Here is a 14307-nt window from a genome sequence, read left to right on the forward strand (position 1 = left end):
TTCTGTGCAGAAGGCACTGACTGACTGTGCAAGGCACTTGAGAGGTAAATGTGGGGCAGGGTCTAATAGGGAAGAGAAGGATAATGGTGGTAGTGCCAATAAGAGACAAGAGGCTACAGGAATGTAACCTGCAACAATGTAGGGAAGCAGAGCGGGAGGAAGGAGTTCTGGAGCAGGGGCAAAGCCCAAGGAGCCAAGCCAAGGGCTGGAGGAGGGACGCCTACATAACCCAGGTTAGGGGCATCAACATGTAATGCCCATGCATTAAAGTATGACATTTCATATTTTTGTTGAAAATACATTTTTCACACTGAAATGTAAAATAGGTCATTATATTCAAATTCAACATTTTTTGCTGAAAGGAATTATATTTATTTAGAACTTTTCTATACCGACGTTCAAGTGAATATCAGATCGGTTTACAATAATGTTAGGACATAAGAAATTACATGTTAAGAGAGGGAGCTAAGAAAGGGAGCTAGCAGAGAACGGGCTGGAGTAGCACAATCAGGTGCATGCGAAGTATGGTAACAAAATCGAATGTTAACACTTGTTTATGCTGCCTTATAATTGAAAATTCTTTTGAAAATGCAAACTGTAAGTTAAATTTCTCTCATTGGTATGATATTTCTGGTGTTTATAAGAAACATTTTAATAGGTTTTCACTTTACATAAACACGCACTCCCTGAGCAGCTCACCACTAGACAGCTGAATATTCAGTGCCAAAACATTACCTCCAGTAAGGCTGGCTTGTACACTAAACATAGAAGGACATCTTTAATTTTACACTTATCTCAACATGCACCAATACTAAAACGATACTTCTATTTAGTAATTAATACAAAATCTACTTTTATATTTTTATGAATTGTCCCTACCTGCTTGTTTCCATTATTGCTACTCTTTCTAGTGATGTCTATTACTTAAAAAAAACAAAAAAAACCAGTTCCAGATATTGCTAGGATATTGAGTCAGACTTTCATCATACTGAATATTTTTTGTTGTTACTTCTTACATTTTACTATTACCTTTGGCGCAATAGTGACTTATAATCACAATACAATGGCTCGATATCATGAAATTTATCCTGCAAAATACAGGTTTCAAACTCTAGCCCAATAAATATGGCAAACCAGATTCTATCAGATTTGGGAAGCATTGTCTAAAACTTCCTATGCCCACCCCTAACATAAAGATTGTTTAATATTTGATCAGTTTGCTTTTTTTGCAAAAAATATCTTTATATTAGCTTCAAAAATAGCATTGTACATAATTAAAATTGATGGCATCTGGTCACTCTATGTACTGCTAAATTTTTTAACAAAATAAGCTGTTTGAACACTGCAGGATATCCTCTATTTCACAAGTTTTTTGTTTATTATTAGTGATATTTCTTTATTGGATTATCTTCTTACTTACAGCCATTTTATATATTATCTCTCTGAAACTGGTTTCCTTCTAATAAATAGCATCAAAATGAATTGTATGTATGAAATCATTCCATTTGTTTTTTTTATTGTACCTTCCTTGTAAAATCCTTTACAACACTGCATTGGAAGTCTATCCTTTTCTCTTATGCTCCTGGTGTGCTGCTCTGTGCAGAAGTTCCCTGGATAATTTAATGCTTGGTATTTATGTAATAGAAAATCTCTCTGAGGACATTTCAGCATTATCCCTGATGAATTTTGAGTGGCATTTGTCCAAATAACGTTTCAGATTCAGTGTGTTCTCTTCTATTATCAAATAGGCAAAGAACGCATACTTCAAAGCAAAATTAGAGGGGATTCAAATGGTTATTTGATGCTATTATGTAGCAAATCATAAATAATAATTTCTGTAGATTAAGGATGGATCCTAAATTTTTCCATAATTTTCCAAAATAATTTTAAAGTGTTCTAAATATGAATGATGTGTTGAGGGACCCCACAGTTTGGAACAGGATGAAAAGGATTTAAATTCTGTCTTTTGATAACCCAAAGGGAAGAAAGAACAGCTATTGGTGGCCAACTGTAACATTAGTAATATAAATTTTAGTTCTTATCAATCTAGAAGTAAAGATATTAAAAGGGCAATTTTGAAACTATCCACAGTACTTGCAGGCCTTTCTGTGCCCATGGGCCTGCAAGTAATGTGGGGAAATGTGCCAGAAATGGCATTTAATAATGATGATTCAGAGGAACTGAAACAAATCACGAGGAGCCTGGAAAATGTACTAGGACAAATTGGCAAATTAAAGAGTAGCAAATCACCTGGCCTAGGGGATATGCAGCACAGAGTTCTACAAGAACTAAACATGAAATTGCAGACTTATTACTAGTAGTTTATAAACTATAACTGTCTATTGTACTTGAAAATTAGAGGGTAGCCAGTGTAACACCAATCTTTAAAAATAACTCCAGAGGTGATTTGGGAAACTATAGACCAGTGAACTTGATGTAATTGCTGGGAAAAATCATAGAACGTATTATAAACATTATAATTACTGAACATAAAGATAGACATGTTTAATGGAACAGAGCCAGCTTGGATTTACCTAACATAAATATTTGCCTCACCAATCTGTCACATTATTTGAAGGGGTTAATAAACTGAGGGTTAATGGTTATTCAATGAATTCATTGTATCTGGATTTTTAGAAGCTATTTGACAGTCCCTCATGAGAGACTCCTGAGAAAATTAAAAAGTTATGTGATAGGAGGCAATGTTCTATTGTGGTTTGAAAACTGGTTAAAAGATAGGAAACAGAGTGTAGGACTAAATTTTCAGTTTTTGCAAAGAAGGAAGGTAAATAGTGGAGTGCCTCAAGGATCTATACTGGGATTGCTGCTTTTTAATACATTTATAAATAATCTGCATGGAAAGGGGAATGATGAGTAAAGTGATCAAATTAGAAAATTATTCCAAGTTGTTAACTCACAAGTGGATTGTGAGAAATTGCAAGAGGACCTTTCAAGATTGGGAGAATGGGCATCCAAATGTCAGATGAAATTTAATAAGGACAAGTGCAAAGTGATGTACATAGTCAAAAATAATCCAAACTGTTATTTATACAATGTTAGGTTCCTTCTTAGGAGTCACCTTCCAGGAAAAGGATATAGGTGTCATTGTGGACAATATGTAGAAATCCTCAGCTCAGTATGCAGCAGTAATCAAAAAAGCAAACAGAATGTTAGGAATTATTAGGAAATGAATTAAGAATAAAATAGAGCATTACATAATACCTCTATATTGCTCCATGATATCACTGCATCTAAAAAAGGTATAGCAGAACCAGAAATAGTACAGACAAGGATGACCAAAATGATAAAGAAGTTGGAATGGCGCCGGCGCTACCTTTGCCCTGTCATATGACAGGGCAAAGGTAGCGCCGGCGCCATTATGGTTCCTGTCCCCGACGTCACGAGCGTAGAAGATCGCTCCCAGACCCCCGCTGGACCCCCAGGGACTTTTGGCCAGCTTGGGGGGGGCCTCCTGACCCCCACAAGACTTTCCAAAAGTCCAGCGGGGGTTCGGGAACGACCTCCTGCACTCGAATCGTATTGCCGTAATATGGCCATATGGCCGGCGCCATTTTGCAAAATGGCCGGAGCAAAATGGCCGGCCATTTTGCAAAATGGCGCCAGCCATATGGCCATATTGCCATACGGCAAAATGGCGCCGGCCGTACGGCGCCATTTTTCATTACGGCAACATGATTTGAGTGCAGGAGGTCGTTCCCGGACCCCCGCTGGACTTTTGGCAAGTCTTGTGGGGGTCAGGAGGCCCCCCCAAGCTGGCCAAAAGTCCCTGGGGGTCCAGCGGGGGTCCGGGAGCAATCTTCTACGCTCGTGACGTCGGGGACAGGAACCAAAATGGCACCGGCGCCATTTTCTATCAACACACTCGTGGCCCGAGAGTGGTAGATCACAACGGGACCCCCCCACTGGACCCCAGGTAATTTAAGACATTTTGGGGGGGTTCGGGAGGGTGGGGGATTTATTTTAAAGGGTCGGGGTGGGTTTTAGGGATGTTTTAGTGTGCCGGTTTTCCCGCCCTCCCCCTCCCCTCCCCCTTCCCCCGATTTTCGATTTTTGACGATAAATCGGGGAAATTCCTATTAAATATCGCCTCTAACGATTTTTGACGATTTAAAATATATCGGACGATATTTTAAATCGTCAAAAAATGATTCACATCCCTAGAATATACTGAAGAGGTTAGTGCTGTTCACCTTAGAGAAAAGACAGATGAGAGGAGATATGTTAGATGTCTATAAAATCATGAGGGAGGGGGGCAAGATGGCTGCCTGATAGGACGTGCAGGAAGCGAGCTCCTCCACGGCGATTTACCTTTTGAAAAATACCTATTGAAATGCCGCACACTAAAAGAAAAGGAAAGGTTCGGGGAGCACTGACCAGTTCCCCGATGCTAAGTCCTTCTCAGCCATGGATTGAGGGCTTCCTGACGGGAGTATCAACGACGCCATATGGGCTGGTCGCTGGGGGAATGCTAGAGGAGCGAACGCATTCACCCCTGACCCTGGACGTCACGCTGAGCCCTGGCGAGCCGATACGGCCGATGCCCCCAGCACAGTGTCCTCTCTTTCTCTGACTCGACCCGAAGCGTTTTGCAACTTGAGACTTCGGGGGAGGTGCAGGCGAGTGCCGGGACTGTAGAGGTGGAATCTGCTGCCCCGAGAGATGTAGGACCCTGTGGTGGGCTGGAAGAGAAACCTGGAGAGCAAGATTCTACCCGTAGAATGAGCCCAGGGAAACAACAAACGGCAGCTTCGGGAGAGCAGGAAGAACCACGACAAGAAACCTCAGAGGTTAATGTAAATCTGGGACAGCCTGAGGACATAACACTTGGGAAGGTATGGTACGCTTTAAAAGCTATTGATTCAGCATTGAAGTCTATTGCACAATCTACCTTTGAAGTTAAAAACCAGATTAAGGAAAACAAAGAAGCTGTTAAAGGTTTTGAAGTGAAACTGCAGAGCCACGAGGAATGCCTGCAAAAAATGGAGACTTTACAGAAAACTTTATAACATCTGAAACAGCCATGGAAAGGAAAATGGAAAAACTTGAGAATAGTTTAAAATTATTAAACCTTCGTGTTTTAAACTTTCCGGTGGTTAGAATGATATCACCTATTGAATTATTCAAAATATACATGAAAGAAATTCTTAAGCTTCCAGAGGCGGCTCTTCCAGTGTGTACAAAAGCCTACTACCTCCCAGGAGTAACACCTCAGGCAGAGAGAGAAGATTTACCTTCGCTGGATATATCTCAAGTTTTAGAACTCTCTATAGAAGCTGAAATAAGGGAAAGGAAATCAATGCTAATATCCTTTGCGTTCTTATCTGAACATAATTACATATTGAAAATGTTTCTGAGAAATAGGCAAGCATTATTTTACAGGGCAAAGATTTGGGTATATCCTGATCTTACAGATCAACACTGCTTCGCAGGAAGGAATTTCTTGCCTTAAGAGAGAGGGTTACAAGTATGGGGGCCCGTTTTATATTAAAGTTTCCCTGTAAAGGATGTGTTAGATACCAAAACAATAATTATGTCTTCTTTGACCCTAAACAACTGCGAGATTTTTTGGTGGGACATCCTAATATTACTCCAGAAGCGTAATCGACTATAAAGAATATGGTACTCACCTATCTATTTCCTTAGTAAATTGTAATGTTATTCGCTCCTTTTTGTTTCACTTGCCCCCTAGTTACCTATATTAAGGTACAAATTATCTGTATAAATTTTCAGTTAAATAGTTTTAGAAAGGAAAGGTGTTTAACCTTTTTTTTCCAGAAATTGTACCGTAATCTTATTATGTTCTATTTCATGTATTGTATGTGAAAATTTGAGAAATAAAAAATTAAAAAAAAAAAAAAAATCATGAGGGAATTGGAATGGGTAAATGCAAACCAAATGCAAACTAAAAAGATTAAGGGAAATTCCATGAAGTGTTGCGACCGACACTTCCCAACGGCTTCACTCCGCCTACCTTTCCTTTTTTGCGGCTCCTCCTGCTCTTCACGGATGCCTGGCTGCCGCGGCGTCCACCTGTCGTCCTCTCCAGCGTCCCCGGACCGGCTTGGGCGCTGCCTCCCGTCATGCTCTTCAGGTACCTTAGGGCGCGCACCTCGCGGCCCTCATTCTTATTTCCTCATTGGCGCATTTCTCAGGAGCGTCCCCTGTGATGATGTCATGCTGCCCGGATATTTAAGCCTACAGTTTATTGCTAGCTGTTGAGTTAGCAAGGGTGTTCTTACGGACGGGATTCGCTCTCCGTACCCAGCTACTCTGCCTTCCAACTTCCATTGGACTCTTTCTGCTAACGGGGTACCCACTCCTCGGGGACCTCTTTGCTTCTTTCAGGTCACTATCAGGTAACCGGTACTCGCTCCTCGAGGGCCCATGTTCCCTGACCCGCTGCCTGCATCTATCTCCTCTTCTACTTGGAAGAATTCACTACAGACACCATCAGTGAGTACTACTACCATCCACTCCTCAGAGCTGTCTCCCTGGAACCAGGTACTCGCTCCTCGAGGACCTGCCCCCGTTCCAGCGCCAGTGCCATCTCCTACGTGGAACCGCTGTGTGAGTACTTTGCCAACAAGTCTCTCTACCTCCAGGGACCTGGTACTTGCTCCTCGAGCACCAGCTCTCCCTATCTTGGGGCTTCTCCATATTTGGGACTCTGTGAATCTTCTATTGTACTCACTTTCTCAGTTCTCTCCACTACAGCACCTTTTGAATCTTGTAAACCGTTGTGATGGCTTCACCGAATAACGGAATATAAAACTGAACAAATAAATAAATAAATACAATAGTTCTTCTATTATCCAAAAGAGTAAGTAACTTATTCACATTAACCCCTTCTAGACCTCTCATGATTTTAAACACCTATCATATCCCCCCTCAGCAGTCTATTCTCCAAGCTGAACAGTCCTAACCTCTTTAGTCTTTCCTCATAGGGGAGCTGTTCCATCGCTTTATCATTTTGGTCGCCCTTCTCTGTACCTTCTTTATCGCAACTATATCTTTTTTGAGATGCAGCTACTAGAATTAAAAACAGTATTCAAGGTGTGGTCTGACCATGGAGCAATACAGAGGCATTATGAAATGTTCTGTTTTATTCATCATTCCCTTTCTAATAATTCCCAGCATTCTGTTTGCTTTTTTGATTGCTGCAGCACACTGAACTGACAATTTCAATGTTTTGTCCACTATGATGCCTAGATCTCTTTCATGGGTTGTGGTTCCAAATATGGAACCTAACATTCGGGCCAATGCAGTAATATGCACTAGACTGAGCGCACCGTTAGTCCCCGTTTGGCCACGTGTTTTCAACACACTATTTTTACCCCTTATACAGTAAGGGGAAATAGCGCGTGGAAAACGCACAGCCAACCTCCCTGAAACTAATAGTGACCGCAACATGCAAATGTATGTTGATGAGCCTATTAGTTAGTCTCGCGCGATCCAGAAAGTAAAGGGGCAGATTTTCAAAGGCTACGCGCGTTACCTGAGAAAATCTGCCCCTGTGCGCGCTGAGCCTATTTTGCATAGGCTTGGCGGCACTGCAAGCCCCGGGATGCGTGTATGTCCTGGGGCTTAGGAAAAGGGGTGGGAAGGGGCGGGACCTGGGGCGTGGCAGTGGCCCGGGGGCAGGTCCGGGGGGGTCAGAGGTCCTTCCAGGGGCGGGTCCGGGGGTGTAATGGCAGTTTGGGGGTGCTCCAGGATGGGGCCGAGTCCCCCAGCATTGCGGCCTGTGCTGGGGGATGGCGAGCCAGCGCGTGCAAGTTATGCCTGTCTCGGGCAGGTGTAACTTTTGAAATAAAGGTAGGGCGGACAAGTTAGTTAGGGGTTGGGGGAGGGTTAGATAGGGGAAGGGAGGGGAAGGTGGGGGGTTGCTGAAAAAAAGTTCCCTCTGAGGACTCTCCAATTTCGGAGCGGCCTTGGAGGGAACAGTGAAAGCCATCGGGGCTCCCCTCGGGCTCGGCGTGCGCAAGGTGCACATGTGTGCACCCCCTTGTGCGCGCCGAGCCCGGATTTTATAACATGCGCGCGGCAACGCACGCATGTTATAAAACTGGGTGTAGATTTCTTTGCGCCGGGTTGCGCAAACAAATCTACGCCCTTGCGTAGATTTTAAGATCTGACCCAAAATGGCAGGCAAGCTGCACATTTTACTCTCAGAAATTAACTCCTGTGAAAGGCAGGAGACCGTGTCGGGGGACGCCATTAAGCCGGTGCTTGTATAAACTTGTGGAGTTGCCATATTGAAAAAATAAAACACATCTTGTTTTATATGACTGTCTAAATCAGTTCTGTCAGGATTCAACACTCACCTGCACTATATGTACGTTGCGGTAATTGAAATCTCCCATTATTATAAATACCTTCATTAAAATCCTTGTTTGCATTAAAAAATGAATTCTCATTGACAATCTTTTGAGTAATTAAAAAGTATTGGGCTAGGAGGACATGTCCTATTGTGGATTGGTAACTGGTTACAAGACAGATAACAGAGGGTAGGACTAAATGGTCAGTTTTCCAAATGGAGAAAGGTCATTAGTGGAGTCCACAGGGATTTGTGCTAGGACCTGTGCTGTTTAATCTATTCATAAATGATCTGGAAAGGGGAACAATAAATGAGGTGAACTAAATTGCAAATGCTATAAAATAGTTCAAGTTGTTAAAATAACAGTGGATTGTGAAGAGCTGCAGAAAGACTTTGAAAAAGTGCAAAGTGATGCATATAGAGAAATATAATTCCAATGACAGGTGCCCAGTACTGGGTTCCATATTAGGAGTCGCCAGCCCGGAAAAGGACCTTGCACTCCTTCTGGACAATCCATTCAAATCCCCAGCTCAGCGTGCTATGGAATTCAAAAAAGGAAATATAATGTTAGGACTGACACAAGAAACAATAGAGAATAAAATGGAAATTATCATCTTGCTGTTGCGTTCGGCAGTCCATGGGCTGCCCCCATGACCCGTCGCCCTTACCTTTGTGGCCTAGCCAACAACTCTGCCTCTGGATGTGGCAAAATGCCACCAATATACCACAAAACACCATACGGCAGGACACAGCCAGCCTCAACACACCGCACGTCTCCCTAGGCATGCTCATGCTTGACATTGTCCTATTTAAAGGGAATGCAGGGGGAAAGTCACCCCAGCCCCTAGCGATAATGTCACTAGCACTGCCCTAAATATGTTAAGCCCGTCGGTCGCAGATGGCTGCGACCACTTATGCTCACCTCTTTCTTCACAGCAAGGAGTTCCTTCATTGCTGAATTCCGCTCCATCCTTGGACTTCCTGTTCCAGATGCTACACTTGGCGTGAGACACTCTGGGTACCCGCTCCTCGGGGCCCTTCCTCGTCTTTGGCTATCCGCTCCTCGGAGGTCCTTCTTGCCTTGGACTTCTATCTGTCCTGTTCCCCAGGACCTCTCCTGGAACCACCTCCTGTGAGTACCTTACTTCTACGGACTTCAACTATACAAAGCCTCATTGTGGGATCCTATTTGGTGTACCCCATGCCTCAGGCCACTACTGCATCATCCCAGTAGGAACCACTCCGGTATACCCTGCGCTGCAGGTCATTACCGCACCATCACTACATGATCCTCATCGGGGTTCCTGCACCTCGGACTACCATCTCATTACCATTACTGAGACACCTCTCCAGTGTACCCCGCTCCACGGGCCACTACCGATTCTACACGTCTGAGGTAGTTCTACACTACTGAAAGTCTTCCTGACGTACCCCGCTCTACGGGCCACTACCAGATCTTCACATTGGAGGTATCACCCTTGGGTACACCCCTCTGCTCAGAACTTTACTTATACTGTACCTCCAGCTCCGTGGGCTGTGCCTTTCTCCTCTCTTAATAAAGACTCTATTCTACAGCTGTGTCTGACACCACTGAGACTACGCCTACCAAAGGTGAGGCTCACAGGCTCCTCCCTGTGGGCGGAGACACCTCTCACCTCAGCCCAGGGTGCACTCTCTTACAAGTCATAACAATATAAGGGCCATTCCTTTGATGCTCCCTGCCTCAGCATCAAGTCCAGCTACCTTGAGTAGTGTGTGTTGCTTCCCAGCTTATTCCAGCCTTCGTTTGCCCAGCCTGTCCAAACCTTTACCTGGCCTGCCCAGCCTGTCCAAACCTTTACCTTGCCTGCCCAGCCTTCCTCAGCTCTATCCATTCCTTTTCCTCTTCCTGGGATGGATACCTGGCTTTGACTCCTGCCTCAACTCTGGATTCACCCAATAACTGCCTGCTTATGGAATTATTGGTTTTTCTGATTCTCATACCTTCAGAAATTATTCTGGGGTAGTGCAAACTATTCCTGGCATACTCGCTCCTTTCCTGAATTTAACAAAATCTGTTGCACGTCGCCGGGCCTGCTTACCTCGGGCTCCCCTCTGCAAAGCCTGGGCCGTCCTCCCTCGCAGCCGCAGCCAGCCCCCTGTGTCCGCGGCATCCCCAGGCCCTTCAGGGCCTTCCACTTCGCGCAGCTCATCACATCAGGGTTTGGCATCGGATCCGGCCCTAGGCGCGCACGCGCACACGGATCACCTGACCCTTTAAAGGGCCAAGCGCGGGAAACTCCTCCGCGGCACACAATGATGACGTCACCTGAGCCATGCATAAAAGGCAGGGTTAAGGCTCCAGTTCTTGCCTTGCCAAACGGGTCGTCTCATTCGTGAGAAGCTAATTGTCGTCCTGTGTTCCTGCTTCCTTTATCCTGTGCTTGTTCCAGTGTTCCTGCGTTCCTATGTTCCTGTCCTTGTTCCAGTGTTCCTGTGTTCCTGCATTCCAGTGTTTGTTCCAGTGCTCCTGCATTCCTGTGCTTGTTCCAGTGTTCCTGCGTCTGTGTTCCCGTGGTCCTTCCTGTTTGCCAGCATCTGTTCCTGATTCCTGCTCCACTTCCCAGGTTGTTCCTTCTCGGACTAATTCACGGTACTGACTTCGGCTTGCCTCTGACCACGTTTGGACTGATACCCGGTATTGACCCCTGCTCGCCACTGACCATGTTTGGACCACTGCCTGGAACTGACCTCTGCTTGCCACTGACCACGCTCGGACTGACCCTTGCTTTGGCTGACCACCCTCAGACGGATACCCTGGCTTTGACCCTTGCACTTCACTCAGACATTCTCTTCGCTTCTCCTGTGACCACCAGGTGTGCCTACTCTGACGCTGCTCGCGGCCTTCTACAAGCTAGACCACTAGCTGCTGCCTATCCTGCCCGGAGGACCTTCAGTTCCTGTTCCCTTCCAGTGGTCTCCTGTACACTCTGTTCCGGTCTAGCTCAGCTCTTCTCCACTAGCCGTGTACCCTTGCTCTTGGTGGGCACGCCTCTCCACTACCTCTCTGGGAGACCCTCTGAGGCCCACCTAAGCCCAGGCGGTCTGGGTACCCAAGGGCTCAACCTGCGGAACTCCCCGGACTGTTACTGGTGAAGCTCCAGCTTACCTCTGTCTCCTTGTGTGCTCTGCCTCCTGGAGGCAGGCACCCTCTGGGACCTCCCTGAGGGCTGTACCAGTCCCTGTGCCAGGCCAAGGGTCCACCTCCAGTGCAACAAAATCTTAGCACAAGTATCTTAGGGGGCCTACTTTGCAACCTGTACACCATAAATGACTAGTATCTGCATCAATAGGCAAAAGTGTATTAAAAAATAAGAGAATGAATGTAAGAGGGTTAAGAAATTAAATGAACAGAAGTGACAGGAATCTTAGGGTAGGGTCCAAGGATCAGATCCCATCCAAAATGGCATGGATAATTGACCTCGACCTTCCATATAGAAATACACCCTGGCAGAAAAAAACCTAGCAGAAATGAAATATGCATTTGAAAATGTGGTCACTTTATTTACTAGTTTTGGAATTATAGCTGTCAAATGAAGTGCACTATAGCCATAGAACTAAACAAGTACAGGACAAGAGAAATCAGCATATTTTGGCAATAACATTTGGCATTACAGCTATCAAATGTAGTGCACCATAGCCATAGTACTCAACAGGTACAGCATAAGAAAAATCAGCATATATACCTTTTTCTCTTGATTGGTATTGTCTCTGAGGCCAGTATTCAGTAGGCCATTTAGTGGACAAGTAATCCGGCTAAAGTTAGCCAGATAACCTGTCCTGTATATTAAATTGGATAAACGCCCCACTGAATATCCCTGTTTAAAGTTATATGGCTACCTGTAGCCGGATAATTTTAAACCTAACCAGCCAGCAATTTTAATATGGCCAGTTTAAAGTTATCCGGCATTGTGTAGCCGAATAACCAGATATCTTTAAAAGATATCTGAGTAAGTAGTACTGTCAAAGGAAAGGGATAAAAAAGCAAAGGGTCCTGCAACCTGATTCTTCCCCCCTCCCCAAATTTTATATATGGCCCTGTCATTTGTGCACCCCCCCCCCCCACCCTCCAAACCCCTCCTAAATTATTTTAAACTGCATGCTTGGAAGATCGCCGCCCCCCCCCCCCCCAGTCCCTCCCATCCACCCGCAGTCTCCATAGGCCAACCCCCACCCACCTCAGGACCCTCCCATCCCAGCGCTGATACTAAAAGTCAAGCCTGGCAAGTGCAGGGTCTTAACCCACTGCATCCCAACAATACAGCGCCTCTTCTGCTCTGGAAGTGTAAACTACCGACAGGGCTAGAAGACTAGGAAGTTCTCTAGCCACACAAGTCACATAACTTTAGACCTGCTCTGAATCAGGTCTAAAGTTATCCAACTAACCTAGGGCTGGATTCATCATTCTTCGCAGAATGATGATTCCTGCGAAAAAGGGGGCAGGCTTGCGAAAGGCCATCGTAAAAGGTGGTGCTATTCGCCGCGCTACTGCCGGTGATAATGTTCCTCACATTATCGCCGGCAGCGGTGCCGCAGCCGACTCCTCCCCCACCCTGCCCTGACTCCTCCCCTCCCCTCCCCGACTCCTCCCCTCCCCTCCCCAACTCCTCCCCTCCCCACCCTGACTTCTCCTCTCCAGCTAATTTGCATTATATCACATGTGATAAGGCCCTTTTCGCACGTGATAACGCTTTGAAAAATAACCCCCCTGGTTGGTTATCATTAAAAATTATCTAAATTAGCTGGATTATCTAACTCATCGCTGAAACTCCCCCGGACTGCCTCATTTTTTAATCCTGCTAGATTTTATCTGGATAATATCTTCATCTCTAAAATCTTGCCATTTAGATAACTAACTGGGAGATTTTTCAAAATGCTAAAAATATAGCGGAAATAGCGTCCACGATTTTCACACCTCATCGCGTGCTGTGCTATTTTGAGAGAGAGAAAGAGAGGACACTATCAACTCAGTGGGTTTGCAAACATAGGCCTGGATTTATCAAAATGCAGTAAATATTGCATGCGATGGGAAAAGGGGTGTGTTTTATGGTAATAGGGAGTTTATTCACAATCAGAAAGGGTGCAGTAAACTTGCATAGTCCATAAGCTTTCAGTGTAATTTCTTTATTGTATATCGGCAAACTCCACTGTTGTACTGTAAACATTCAGTCAGCGTGATACAGAGCGTCCCCCGACACGGTCCCGTGTTTCGCCGAGGCTGCGTCAGGAGGGACAATAATATAATCAATGGTTCTGAAATAGAATATAAGAAAGGGACTATGTAGAACAATATACCATAGCCGACCAGCATTCATACACAGAGGAACTTCAAATGTAACCGTACAATTCACATACCTTACATACGTCTTCATGGGATTTAACAGGGAGCGCATCTAGGCACTTAACACAGATGGGATTTAACTAGGTAAAAGGCGCGAAAGTCAGACAGACCAATCAGCTCTCTTCAGGGTTTAGCCAATCAGGAGACAGCCCGGTTAGCCAATCACAGTCCGGTTAGCCAATCACAGTCAGATACTATAATCTATTGTTCCAGGTACTTCTGTTATATCTGTTATATCTGTTATAATTGTTACCATGTTATAATGTAAAATAGGGCTGATCGCGCCCTATTCTTTTAGTTATCTGGAAACCGATGTGATATCTCGATTGAATGTCGGTATATAAAAGAAATTATTCAGAGTAAATATCCACCTCTGTTCTCTTTGTATTAAAAGTTCTGCAAAATTACCCCCGTGGGACGGGGGGGGGGGGGGGGGCAACGATTTCTAATACAAAAAAGAACAAGTCAGATAATGTGTGGGATAGTTGAAGCCAATGTTCAACTAATGGTACATTTTCACGTACCCTGTTAATGTCTGACTTGTGTTCTATGATCCGTGTTTTTATCATTCTTAGAGTCTTTCCAACATACA

This window comes from Rhinatrema bivittatum, chromosome 3 (genome assembly GCF_901001135.1).
Source record: "Rhinatrema bivittatum chromosome 3, aRhiBiv1.1, whole genome shotgun sequence".
NCBI classification, from domain to species: domain Eukaryota; kingdom Metazoa; phylum Chordata; class Amphibia; order Gymnophiona; family Rhinatrematidae; genus Rhinatrema; species Rhinatrema bivittatum.